Source organism: Lactuca sativa, chromosome 7 (assembly GCF_002870075.4).
Source record: "Lactuca sativa cultivar Salinas chromosome 7, Lsat_Salinas_v11, whole genome shotgun sequence".
NCBI lineage: Eukaryota > Viridiplantae > Streptophyta > Magnoliopsida > Asterales > Asteraceae > Lactuca > Lactuca sativa.
This window is the reverse complement of record NC_056629.2, coordinates 3,255,403-3,269,132: the sequence shown is the minus strand read 5'-3', so window position 1 is coordinate 3,269,132 and position 13,730 is coordinate 3,255,403.

The window sequence follows — 13,730 nt, the reverse complement described above, 5'->3', positions numbered from 1 at the left end:
GGAACAAATTCCGCAATAGTATTCTTCAAAATATATTCTGATTTTTAAATAAAGCATAAACAAATCAGTTTTTTTCTGGCTGTGAAATTGGGTATGTCACATATACCCAGAGTATGCTACATTTGTCAAGTTGTACACATATCCGACTGATGAAAAAAAATGTTCATGTTAGCACAAGAATCTATAAGGAAGGAAGTGGAGCGGGCATTTGGAGTCTTCGAAGAAAAGTGACATATAATCAAACATCCAACACGAGCATGAGAAGAGAAAAAATTATGAAGGTGATGAAAGCGTGTGTTATTTTACATAACATGATAATAGAAGAAGAGGGTAGGGGTATTTGTACATATACTTCGAACAATATAATCAATCCACTTGCAGTAATACATGTCGGTAACCCAACATACTTTACAAGACTTTTGGATATACAAAACAGTGAAACACATCACAATCTAAGTCAAGATTTGACTAAGAACATATGACAACAACAATTCGAAGACCACACCGAGGAGGATGAGGACGCGGACGATAAGGAAAACGATGCCGACGAGTTGTATTTTTTTAATATCATTGTTTTATTAATGTTTTTTATTAGTAATATGTATGTTGAATTTTAAAAATATTATTTTTATTTAAGTTAACGTTTTTTTTATTTATAAAATATTTTTGTATGTTTAATAATTGTGTTTTTTATTTAATATAATGTCAAAAAAAAAAATGATAATCATTTCCAAAAACTAGTGAACTGCACATGTAATGGAGGTAATGTAGTGCATAAATAACACCACTTTTTTATTGAACATTTTGTGACCATATTCCTTAGCCATCAAACTTTAAGAAATGGTGGGGAAGAAGTGAAGAAAGGGAAAGAGGAGAGAGATTTAGAGAGAGAGAGAGAGAGAGAGAGAGAGAGAGAGAGAGAGAGAGAGAGAGGGAGGAAGGAAAGAGATCGAGGGGAGTGTCGACTGTGATTACAAGAACTCACAATTAAACAAGATGGTGGTGGTCTTTGTTAGATTCTTACGTGTTATTTGGGGTCTCACTTAACCTCATGCGAGAAGAAAAAAAAAAAAAAAAAAAAACACCCACTCCATATAGCCTTAGCGACCGGCCAAGAGATGCAGCGGCATATGCAATGAAAGATTTCCTTTATGATTTCTTCAAGTTGAAAATGGACCCAAATTATATATTAAAAACTGTAAATTATATATATATATATATATATATATATATATATATATATATATATATATATATATATATATATATATATATATATATATATATATATATATATAAAAGTTCAATTGAGGAAATAAAAAAGATTGAGAAAGGAGGAATCATTTTCGGCCACTTATTTATTTTTGCTGCAAAACCTCCGTTGTACCAATGGAAATGGATAAGGAATACACATGTGTTTCCAACAAAACATGTTTCCTTAAAATACGTTAATCATTGCCTTAATATATACAAAAAACGTTGTTTTTTTTATTTTTATTTTTAAAAATTTTTATGAATTTATTTTCATCGAAAAATGATTTTAAATATATCAAAATTCATGATTTTTTATTCTCTATAAATAGACATCCATATTAATATACTTTTAAGATAAAATATATATATATATATATTTTTAAACTTTCAGCTATCGTTATTCATAAATGAATAAAAATGTATCATATTTATGATACAGTACATTTGTTATTCACTTATGAATACAAATATATAATTAATTTTTTTACAATTTAAGTATCATTTATACTACTTATTCATATATAAATAACAAAATTAGTTGTAGCAAAAACCTGATAAATTTTTTATTCATATATGAATATAAAATATAACGACAATTAATATACGTTTTATTCATATATAAATATAATATATGACGGAAGATGATATAAAAAATATATTTTAAATAAAAAACTTTATTACATGTCATATTCATATATGAACGATACTTAAACTATAAAAAAAATAAGTACGTTTTTTCATAAGTGAATAACGAATGTACTGTAATAAAAATCTGATAGATTTTTATTCATATATGAATAACGAGAGCTGAAACTCTACATAAAATAAATTTTTTATTTTATCTTAAAACTATATCAATATGGATGTCTATTTATAGAAAATAAAAAATTATGAATTTAGATATATTTAAAATAATTTTTCGATAAAAATGGTTTTCTAAAAATAATAAAAACAAAAAAACAAAAAAACTATGTTTTTGTGTATATTAAGGTAATGATTAGCATAGTTTAAGGAAATATGTTTAGTTGGAGAACACATGTTTATCCGTTATCCATTTCCGACGGTACGTATAAGTGTTTTGCGGCAAAATAAATGGGTGGCCGAGAATGATTCCTTCATTCTTAACATTTTTTTTTCTCAATTGAATTCTCTCTCTCTCTCTCTCTCTCTCTCTCTCTATATATATATATATATATATATATATATATATATATATATATATATAGAGAGAGAGAGAGAGAGAGAGAGAGAGAGAGAGTTAGGTTAAAATGTTTTCACTATCTATTGTGTGCATGTATGACTGATTCTGGACCAATCATTTTAGTTATTTTAAGAAAGCAATTAATGCATATTAAATGTTGAAGATGTAATTAATATCTATTATATCTTCAACATGTAATATGCATTAATTACTTTCTTAAAATAACTAAAATGATTGTTTCAGAAACAGTCATACATGCATATAATAGATAGTGAAAACAAAATAACCTAACCCTATATATATATATATATATATATATATATATATATATATATATATATATATATATATATATATATATATATATATATATATATATATATATAGTCTTTTAAAGAATTAAATTTCATCATATGCAATCGAAGTTATATGATTTCCGTAAAACTATTTGTATATAAAGATGTTAGCATAAAAAAGTGACAAATTATAAGAAAACAAAATGGAAAATCAATTTATCGTGCGTTTGTTTTCCAATTTTCCATCTTCATTTAAACATTTCTTTTAAATAACTTGATCAATGAATCAATTTGATTTGAATCTTTTAAGGAAAAATACTGGCTATAGCCATTTTTTTGGGTTGAATTCCATAAAATATACACAAAAGAATCGGATCTCCGAGTATAGGCATGGATTCTGAGGAGGTGAGCTCTGAGGTGCCTCCGCAGACCTCGTTAGCAGCTCTGTGAAACTGTTCATCAAATGTTTTTTTTTTTTTTTTTTTTTTTTTTTTTTTTTTTTTTTTTTTTTTGTTGCGTTAATACCTCTGATTAATCATACCAAAAGATGGAATAATTTTATTATAATCTTCCGATATCAATAAACGATAAACCTTCGAATTATATTAATCAGTTTTATAATTATTATAAGGAAAAAAAATAATAAGATATGTTCACTTAGTGGGACCAAAAGAGGAAATAATACTCTGATCTTAATAAGATATGTCATTATAGTCATCCGATCTTAATCTGGGTATTTATGAAAAAAATTCAAAAAAAATAATCGATGAACAGTCCGGCGGAGCCACCACCACGGAAATGTTCATCGAGTTTTTTTTTTTTTTTTTTTTTTTTTTTTTTTTTTTGGCGTTAATACTCCTGATTTAATTATTATTTTGTAATTACGCAGAGCTACAATAGATTTTATAAAGCCCTCAGAGCTCACATCTATGGAATCTATGTCGAGATCCGGAAATTCAATTTTTTGTATCTATTTTCTGAAATTCAACCCAAAAAATATCTATAACATGTATTTTCCCATCTTTGAATAGTAATGTTATTTTTGTTTTGTTCACTGAAAACAAACTATCATAAGACACTACAACTTTCGAGTAGTCAAAAAGATGAGTCGATCAAGGCTTTTTCACGTCAATTTCAACTCCATAATTTTAGAATCAAATTGTTATGTTGATCATTTCCTTATAAAGCATTTTAAAGGTCTTTTCAATTATAATTCAAAGAACCAGACAAATTTGACTTTTAGTCGTTTAGAAAACGTTAAAATAAATATTTGAACACTAGTCTTGCAAGATTATGTTCTTACGCATATTCGAGTAAGTTTGTGAAATTTTATTTTTGTTGTTTTTTTAACGGCAAATAACATTAAAAGATATCCGTAAGCAAGAAGCTAAACTATGCGAAGTAACAATACAAGGAAGAAATAAGATGCATAAAGAAAGTTGAACAAAGATAAGAAAAGAAACTAACAGGAGAAGTGATTAAATGACAAGATATTCCGGTTAGGGCTGTAAATGAACTGAACGTTCAGTGAATCGTTCGTGAACTGTTTGGTGGAAAGTTCGTTTATGTTTGTTTATTTAATAAATGGTTCAAATATGAACAAAAATTATTGTTCGTTTAGTTAAATGAACGAACATGAACAATGGTCCTGTTCGTTTATTTATGTTCGTGAACATTCGTTTATGTTCGTTCATTTAAGGTTATTTATATTTATTTATATTCAATTTCTTTTTATTATATTGTTATATTATATGTTCGTTTTTGTTCATATATGTCCAATTGTATTTTTTTTTTTTATCTTTGTTCGTTTAGCATGTTCACGAACATAAACGAACGAACATGAACAATGTAATTTGTTAAACGAATGAACATGAACAATAAAATCTCGTTCGTTTATCCGTTCGTGTTCATTTGTTGTTCGGCTAACTTAAACGAACGAACATGAACAGACCCTTGTTCGTGTTCGTTTGGTTCGTTTACAGCCCTAATTCCGGTCTATCCATGCACAACAACCAAGATTACTTTTATATTTAAGTCATACATATGAAAAGGAGATGATGATATTAGCAGTTTTTGTAGGAGGTGCACCAATCTTCTTGAAAGTTTTTTCATTTCTTGTCAACCATATGTTCCAAACGAGGCAATAGATCACCGTAGTTAGAATAGATTTCTTTTTTTAGGTAGTTCCCCAAGCAACCGCGAAGTCAATGAGTTCCCTTACGGATGTGAATCTCCTATTTGTAATCTCACACCATTTGAATATTCAATCCTGTACCACCTGAGAATATTCGCATGTAATAAAAATATGATCAATTGTTTCAGTCGCTTTGTTGCATAGCGAACATGTAGTATTTGTTATGTTAACTCCTTTTCTTGTTAGAGTGTCCGCCACCGGGATCCTACCCATTGAAGCTCTCCAGACAAAGCATCTAACTTTTAGAGGAATTATCTTGGACCAACAAATAGATTGCTCGTTGAATAAAAATGAATTTTAATTCAATTAACCTCCTCATGGCGTTAATAGTGTAGTCCCCTTTGGAGTTCAAGTTAAAGCTAAAGCCATACATGGAGGTGCCCTCTGTGTTCATTAAACCAATCTCTTTATAAATTTGGAGAAGTTCATGTAATTTTGTTAGGTCCATTGGTTCATATCTCCACATCCAAGAAAAGCCATTATTTGAGAGGCGATCTTCCAGTAGGCAACACTTAACCGACTCTAGTGAATACAAATGGGGGAATTTTGTTTGAAATGGCACATTACCACACCAAGCATCTTTCCGAAAAAATATTTTAACTCCATAGCTAGGAATAAAGTTAAAATCTCCTTACTATCTATATTTAGCTTAGAAATGGAATTTACAGCCTTGGATATATTGCACCATACTCCACTAGAAGATTTCCTTGCCATGTAGGATGCCGATTTTTTATGTAGAATATGAATACTTTCAATGACTTCTTTCCATAAACTTCCTCTGTCGTTCATCAATCCCCACGATCACTTTTTTAATAGAGTTGTGTTTTGTGTGAGTATAGTGCCAACCCCTAAGCCACCGACTGATTTTGGTGCGATGACTCTTGACCAATCCACCCAATGAATCTTCTTTTTTAGATCACCATCACCGCCCCATAAAAAACTCTGTCTGATCTTTTCAAATTCATCAATGGTTCCTTGTGGGGATTTAAAAAATAGCATATAGTAGGTTGGTAAGGAACCGAAAACCGATTTGACGAGGGTGAGATTCCCACCAAATGATAGCGATTTTGCTTTCCACATCAATAGTTTGGAACAGAGTCTGTTTAGGATCGGCTTCCAGTTTTTTTAAGTGCCATGTTTTCCCTCGACTAGAATGCCTAAGTATTTGAACAAAATGTTGCCTTTCAAAAAATCAAGAACACGAGTTGTTTCATGTAATTATGCGTTCGAGACTCGACTCCAAAGATACGAGATTTAAGGAAGTTCACTTTTAATCTGGACGACCTATGAAAGCATTTAAGAATATGACATAGAGTTCTATGCTTGAATAATCTCATTTCCAAGTGAAGATCGCATAGTGAACATAGAATATTTAATTCCTTAATGCAATAATGAATAGACATGGTGATAGTGGATCTCGCTGTTTCACCCCTTTCAATATATGAAATTACTCCGTCGGTGTGCCATTTACGAGAACTGATGATCTCGAAGAGGAAAGACAACCCATGATCTAACGTCTCCACTTGCTCCCAAATTGCATTTGTTCCATAACAGAGTCCAAGTAACCCCAATTAACCGATTCAAACGCTTTTTCAAAATCAACTTTGAATAAAAATATATTTTTCTTGCATTGCTTAACCCACAAGAAGATTTCATTCATTACCAATGGTCAATCGAGAATGTTTATTTCATGACTATAGGCTAATTGGACCTTATCCACAACCAATCCAATCACATGATTTAATCTAGTTGCAAGCAACTTGGTCACCGTTTTTTACATACATCTAATGAGGCAAAGAGGACGATAGTCGCCAAGCGACAACAGATCAAGTACTTTCGGAACGAAGGTGATGAACAATGAATTACAACATAGTGCAAGAGTGTCAGATACTTCAAAGTAGTTGAAAATTTTATGATATCGCCTTTCATAATGCCCCATTTCTCTTTTATGAGTTTGAATGTAAATCCGTCAAGTCCAAGCACTTTTTCTCCACCACAGCTCCAAACAACCGCCTTTATTTCTTGAATTGTGAATTCGGATACCAAGTAATTAACTTGGATCAAAGAAAGTTGCTTAAGGTTGGGATTGATGAGTTTTGGCCTGCAAGGTCACTATTCCAAGATTTTGGACGCAAAAATTTATGTACTTCCTACTTTATTGCTTTAGGATCAGAGGTCCAGTCATTGTTTATGTTGAGCCCATGGATTTTATTTTTCCGATTCTTGTGTTTGAGGGTGCCATGGAAGAACCCAAAATTTTCATCTCCATTCGAAATCCATTTGATTTTTACCCTATATTGTAAGTCTAGTTTAGCAAATCGTTCGGGCTCAATAATTTTAAGTTTGTTTTCACATCTGGTAATTTGTTCCAACTCAGATAAAATTGGAGATTCTGCAATCATTTCCAAACTCTCCACATTTTTTTTAAGTTATAAGTGTAGCCCGCTCCTTGGATGATTCCAATTGTCTCCAATTACATCTGGAGTTTTTAACATATTTTAGTTTGGTAGTAAAAAATTCGCCTGGTGCACCAAGCCTCGAAAGGATTCCCAGACATTATAGAAGATCATGTTGAAATCATCTCTCAATAACCACAAGATGAAGAGAGGGAATGGTGAGGGGCCAAAGTTGGCGACGGATGGTTTTAAGATTAAAGAGGAGTGATATGAGAAATCACTAAGGAGAGTTCTAATTGATATTATTAGGACAAGACATGATGATTTTTTTTATTAAGTTTTGACATATGTTGGACTGAGTTTGTAATTGATATTATTATGACTAATTTGTCAAAAATTGTAGTTTTAAAAATCATCGGAAACAAATAAATCTACAAATGAGTCATGATTATCTTGTCTAAACGATTGTTATGATTTTGTTATGCAAGCGTTTAGTATAAATTGTTGGAAATTTAAGAGGTTAATTTATAGGTTGGTAAATTACCTTTATACCATATATGTGAGAGGAATAATGTTTTGTGGCTTATAAAACTTTTCTAACCTTAAGCATTCAAATGTTTTAGTGAAGGTTAAGGATGGTTCAATTCTATATGTCCACATAGCTGAGCAGCGGATGTGGGGTTCACACTTTGAACGCCAAATCAGTCGTTGGGAGTCGATGAACTTTTATTTTTAACAGGGTCCGGGTAAGATCAATTTGCACCAACCCAATCAATGTTTGCCCTCTTTTTTCCTTTTGGATAAACACCAAGAAGCTTATAAACCTTCAAGATAGTGTGTTTCTTGGAGAGAAAGGCGAGATGGATAAAAATTAACTAAGTTAAGTCAATCTATTTGACACTTGGCAAGCCCTATTAAGGTTGTTGTTGACACAATTCCATGTTGTTAAGAGACTCCTATTTCTTTTTTTAATTAAAAATAAAGGGGGCTCCACTCTAAACCCCTATCCCAACCACCCCATCCCCACATACACGATTATTTATTTTTTTTATATTTAATATCTTAACTTTAAATCATCAAGAACTCAACAACCGCCACATATCATGTTCGCACATGCCCCCACTAAGCATAATCGTAACATTTCCAGCAAGCATAACCAGGCAACTGTTGACCTCCTATTCCTTATATCTTGATCTGAAAGTCAACAACTGCCAAACGAGCTTAGTCAGATCTGAGCACCCCCCCCCCCCCCAATCAAAACCCTCATAAACACTATTGATGAACATAAACTCTCCCTATTCTCTCATCTACCTTAAGATATAAAGCCTAAAATACATATGCATAATACATACTACCGTCATCATATGTACACATTCTCTCTCTCTCTCTCTCTCTATATATATATATATATATATATATATATATATATATATATATATCATTCTCATCTCGTATATGCCGAAAGCCAATTTTGAGTTTGATTTACTGGTTCTGATTTTTTTGTTTGATTTTTGGTTTAAATGGATTAGAATCTAGTTTGAATATGTTGATTTTCTAGTTTTGATTTGTGGTTCGAATTTTTGATTTTTGATTTACTGTTTGGATTTTTGGATTTAATTTTAAGTTTGAATGGATGTTAGATTTAATTTATGGGTTTGAAGTGTTTTTTCAATTGCAAAGGTAATAGTAATTATGCAGATATGGTTGTGATATACTCTGGTATCGGTGACCAATGGTTGTAGTCGGGTATTTGAACAATGAAGGGTGGGGGCGGGGTAAGATTGGTGAGTCCTAACTAGGAATGTTCCGAATGAATAACAAAATACATGGATGAAATTCTTAAATTGGGCAAATCACATGGACAAATTGTATATTTACTTTTAAAGAAATATTTAAATTGTACGTGTTAACTAGTGAAAAGTTGAAAAGTTTTGTATTGAAAGAATTTAATATCGGGAAATTGAGTAAACTAACCACTTTTTAATATTATTTTTGTTAAAAAATATGATCAAATAACACGTTACATTATAGATAAATAAAGACATAAGAATAAAGAGAAATTTTATTCCAATATTTGTGATGAAATCATCAAACTTTACAATAAATAATATTCACTATTTATGCTAGAGAAAGAAGATGAAAGGTGATGTATGATATGAATGCTCATTATAGTGGTGCATAATTACAATCATAAAACTCATAATAATGTTTGCTATTATGTTCACTAATCATGGAATATGGAGAATCCAATAGTCATTCAATAAATAATAATTCATAACACTCCCCCTTGAATGATGATTGTATCATGCCTCGTTAAAACCTTAATTGGTAAAACCACATGGGAAAAACCCTTTATTTAGGAAAAAGAGTACATGATTAATAATAGATATTGGAAACAATTGTCTCGTTAAAAACCTTTCTAAGAAAACCTAGTGGGAAAAACATAGCTAAGGAAAAGAGTACAATATGTTTCCAACTCCCCCTGATTAACACATCACTTGATTTTCTTGAAGCGCCGCATAGCAATTTTTCGTACCATCTTTTGAAATTTTGATGTAGGAATTGCTTTAGTAAACCAATCAGGAAAGTTGTTACTGGATTGAATTTTCTAGATGTTGATGCCACACTCCTTTTAAAGATCACGAGTGAAAAAAACTTTGGTGATATATGCTTGATTCTGTCTCCTTTGATAAATCCTTCCTTGAATAGAGTTATACAAGTTGTATTATCTTCATATAGTATGGTTGGAACATCCCTGATAGAAGTTAGACCACAATTCTTGCGAATGTGGCGAGTTAACTTTCTTAACCAAATACATTCATGACTTGCCTTATGAATTGCTATAATCTGTACATGGTTAGAATAAGCAGCAACTAAAGTTTGGTTAACATAATGTCAAGAAATTTTCTTACCTCCATAACTGAATAAATAACCTTTTTGAGTTCGAGCTTTATATGGATCAGGTAAATATCCAACATCTGCATAACCAATTAACTTTGCATTTGATGAATTTGATTAGTATAAATTCATATCCATTGTACCTCGAAGATACCAAAGAATATGTTTGACTCAACTCCAGTGTCTTCTTGTTGGACAATAACTATGTATTGTTAATAAGTTTACGATAAAAGATATATCAGGTCTTGTATTAATAATAATATATATTAGTGCACCAATAGTACTAAGATATGGTTCTTCGGGAACAAGAAGATTTTCATTTTTTTTTATGATGCTAAAATTGGTCCCTTTGGCATCTAAGTGTCTTACCACTATCGAGTTACTCATGGATGTGAGTTATTCATATAAAACCTTTTAAACACCTTTTCTAGAAAGTAATGTACAAAAACTCCAATTTTATGTGCTTAATTTGAAGACCCAAATAGAATTTAAACTTACCAAGATCATTCATTTCAAAATTTTCTTTCAAACAAGAAGTGACTTTTTCTAATTCTCTAGGAGTTCCAATTATGTTCAAATCATCTACAATAACATCAATCAGGGGCGTAGCTACCTTATGCTAAGGTAGGTCCTAGGACCTACCTTTTTTTGCTTTTTTAATACAATAATTATATATAAAAATACATAAGGAACTACCTTATTTTTTTTCCAAAAGACCTATATTTTCATACTTTTTCCGTTTCATTAATATAAGGAACCACTTTGATTTTAGTTTTAGATTCGCTACTGACATCAATGATGACTAATTCTTATTCGGATCTTTTATGAATACACATGGGCTTATGGATTATTTTTGTAGCCCCTTTTCAACAAAATGTACTTAAACAATTGGACAACATATAGCTAGATTGTTTCAATCCATACAAAGATTTATTTAATTTTACCGGATATACTTCTTGAAAGTTAGAAGTTTGTGCTTATGGCACCTTAAACCGTTCTGGGATTTACATATAAATATCATTCTGATGTAAGCCATATAAATAGGCGGTAACTACATCCATCAGATGCATCTCCAGTTTTGCATATGTTGTCAAACCTATTAGATAACAGAATGTAATTACATCAACCACAAGAGAGTACGTTTCTTCATAATCAATTCCAGGTCTTTGGGTAAGATCTTGTCCAACAAGTCTTTCTTTATATCTCACAACTTCATTTTTCTCATTTCTTTTCGCACAAATACCCATTTCGTGTCCCATTGTTCTTACTTTGTTTGGTGTACGGACTAAAGGTCCAAAAACTTTTCGTTGAGTAAGAGAATTAAGCTCTCTATTTATTTCATCTTTCCATTTTGGCCAATATTTTCAATTCATACATATCTCAATAGATTTAGGTTCAAGATCGTTATTTTCTTTATAATCGCGCACGGAACATGATATGAAAAATTATCGTCGACGTCTGTCTTATGTTGGTTCCATCTTATTCCTGTCATGACATAGTTTATTGAGATCTCATCATTTTCATTTTTTTCAGGTAACTTATATTCTTTTGTTATGTCATTGGGCTCTTCTATAGCTTCATTAATCTTTTCAAAAGATTTTGTTTTCTCTTTTGGACCATTAATTGTATTCGATCCATTTCATTTTCGAGGATTTTTATCTTTGGAACCAGATGATCTTCCACGCTTCAGGCATGCCTAAGATTCATTTGCAGTTGTAATTTTTTTCTTTTGGGATATCAATTCTAACTGGAGTATGTATAGCTGGTACATTAGACTTTGTTACTCACTTAGGGCCAGTAAATGTTTCTGGGAATTAATTTGCTACATTTTGTAAATGAATTATATTTTTTATTTCAAGTTCACATTGACTTGAACGAGGATCTAAAACTGAAAGTGATAATTCCTTTCAAGAGCTTTTATTTTCCAGCTTCTTTATTTCTCCCCCTAATGTTGGAAAATATGATTCATCAAAATAATTATCATCAAATATAGCTGTAAATAAATCTCCATTTGATGATTTTAAATATTTTACTATAGATGGAGATTCATATCCAACATATATTCTCATTCTTCTCGAGGACCCATTTTTGTGAAGTGAGGTGGAGATTTGGGTACATAAATTGTACATCCAAACATCCTTAGATGGGAAATATCTGGTTTCTGACAGCAAACCAGTTGAATAGGGGAGAACTTATGATAACTAGTTGGCATGATGCGTATAAGTGATGTTGCATCTAAAATTTCATATCCCCATGTCGATGTAAGAAGTTTAGAATGCATAAGTAATGGTTTTGCAATTAATTGAAGGCATTTGATTAACGACTCGGCTAAACCATTTTGTGTATGAATATATGCAACAAGATATTCAATAGTTATCCCAATCGACATGCAATAGTCATTAGAATCTTGTGATTTAAATTCTCCAACCTTTCAAGTTGAATTTTCTTAATTAGGTAATCGGGACAATGTGTCGTTAGGCGGACTATTTGTGCAAGTAATCTTGAAAAATCCAAATTACGACTAGAGAACAATCACACATGTGACCATCTAGTTGACATGTCAATTAAAACCATAAAATATCTAAATGGTCCACATGGTGGATAAATTGGTCCACATATATACCCTTTAATTCTTTCTAAGAAAATAGTACTTTCAATGATGGATGGGAAATTAATTTTCCAAGAGAGCATGCAACACAATACAATTCATTAGCTTGAAAAATCTTTTGGTTTTTCAAAGAATGACCACTTGAAATTTCAATTATTTTGCGCATCATAATTGATCCGGGGTGGTCCAACCGGTCATGCCAAACTTTGAAGTTGTTATCATACCTTCTATTTTTAATAACATGAGATTCGATCATTCTAGTATTTGTATAGTACAATCCGGAGGATAATACGAGTAATTTTTCAAAAAACACTTTTTTTACCCTAGATAATTTTTATAATATTGATATAATCTATATCAACAACATCAGTTGTTTCAACATGATATCCGTTGGACCGAATATCCTTAAAACTTAATAAATTTGTTGGTGAGTTTGATGAAAATAATGCATCACCAATAGTAATTATTGTACCTTGTGGTAATATTATATTCGCTCTTCCGGAGCCTTCGATAATTTTTGCATTACGTAATATTATATTCGCTCTTTCGGAGCCTTCAATCATTTTTACATTACCTATTATTGTATTTAAATTTGCTTCTCCAATTGATAAATAAGCAAAATATTTTTCATTATTAAAATTTCTCGTAAAAGAAATAAATAAAACATAAGAAACATTCGACTTAGAGAAATAAAGTCATATTTTATTAATTTGGGAAGATTGTGACGACATCATTTCTCATGAAACGAATATGACATAAAAACATAATAAGTGCCATGAAACAGAACAAAACATTATTATTCAATCATCATCCATATCACTACTTGTCCCTTCTGGGTAGACAAGAAAACCGGCAACGTCCAAATGTGTCATTTATGGTTGAT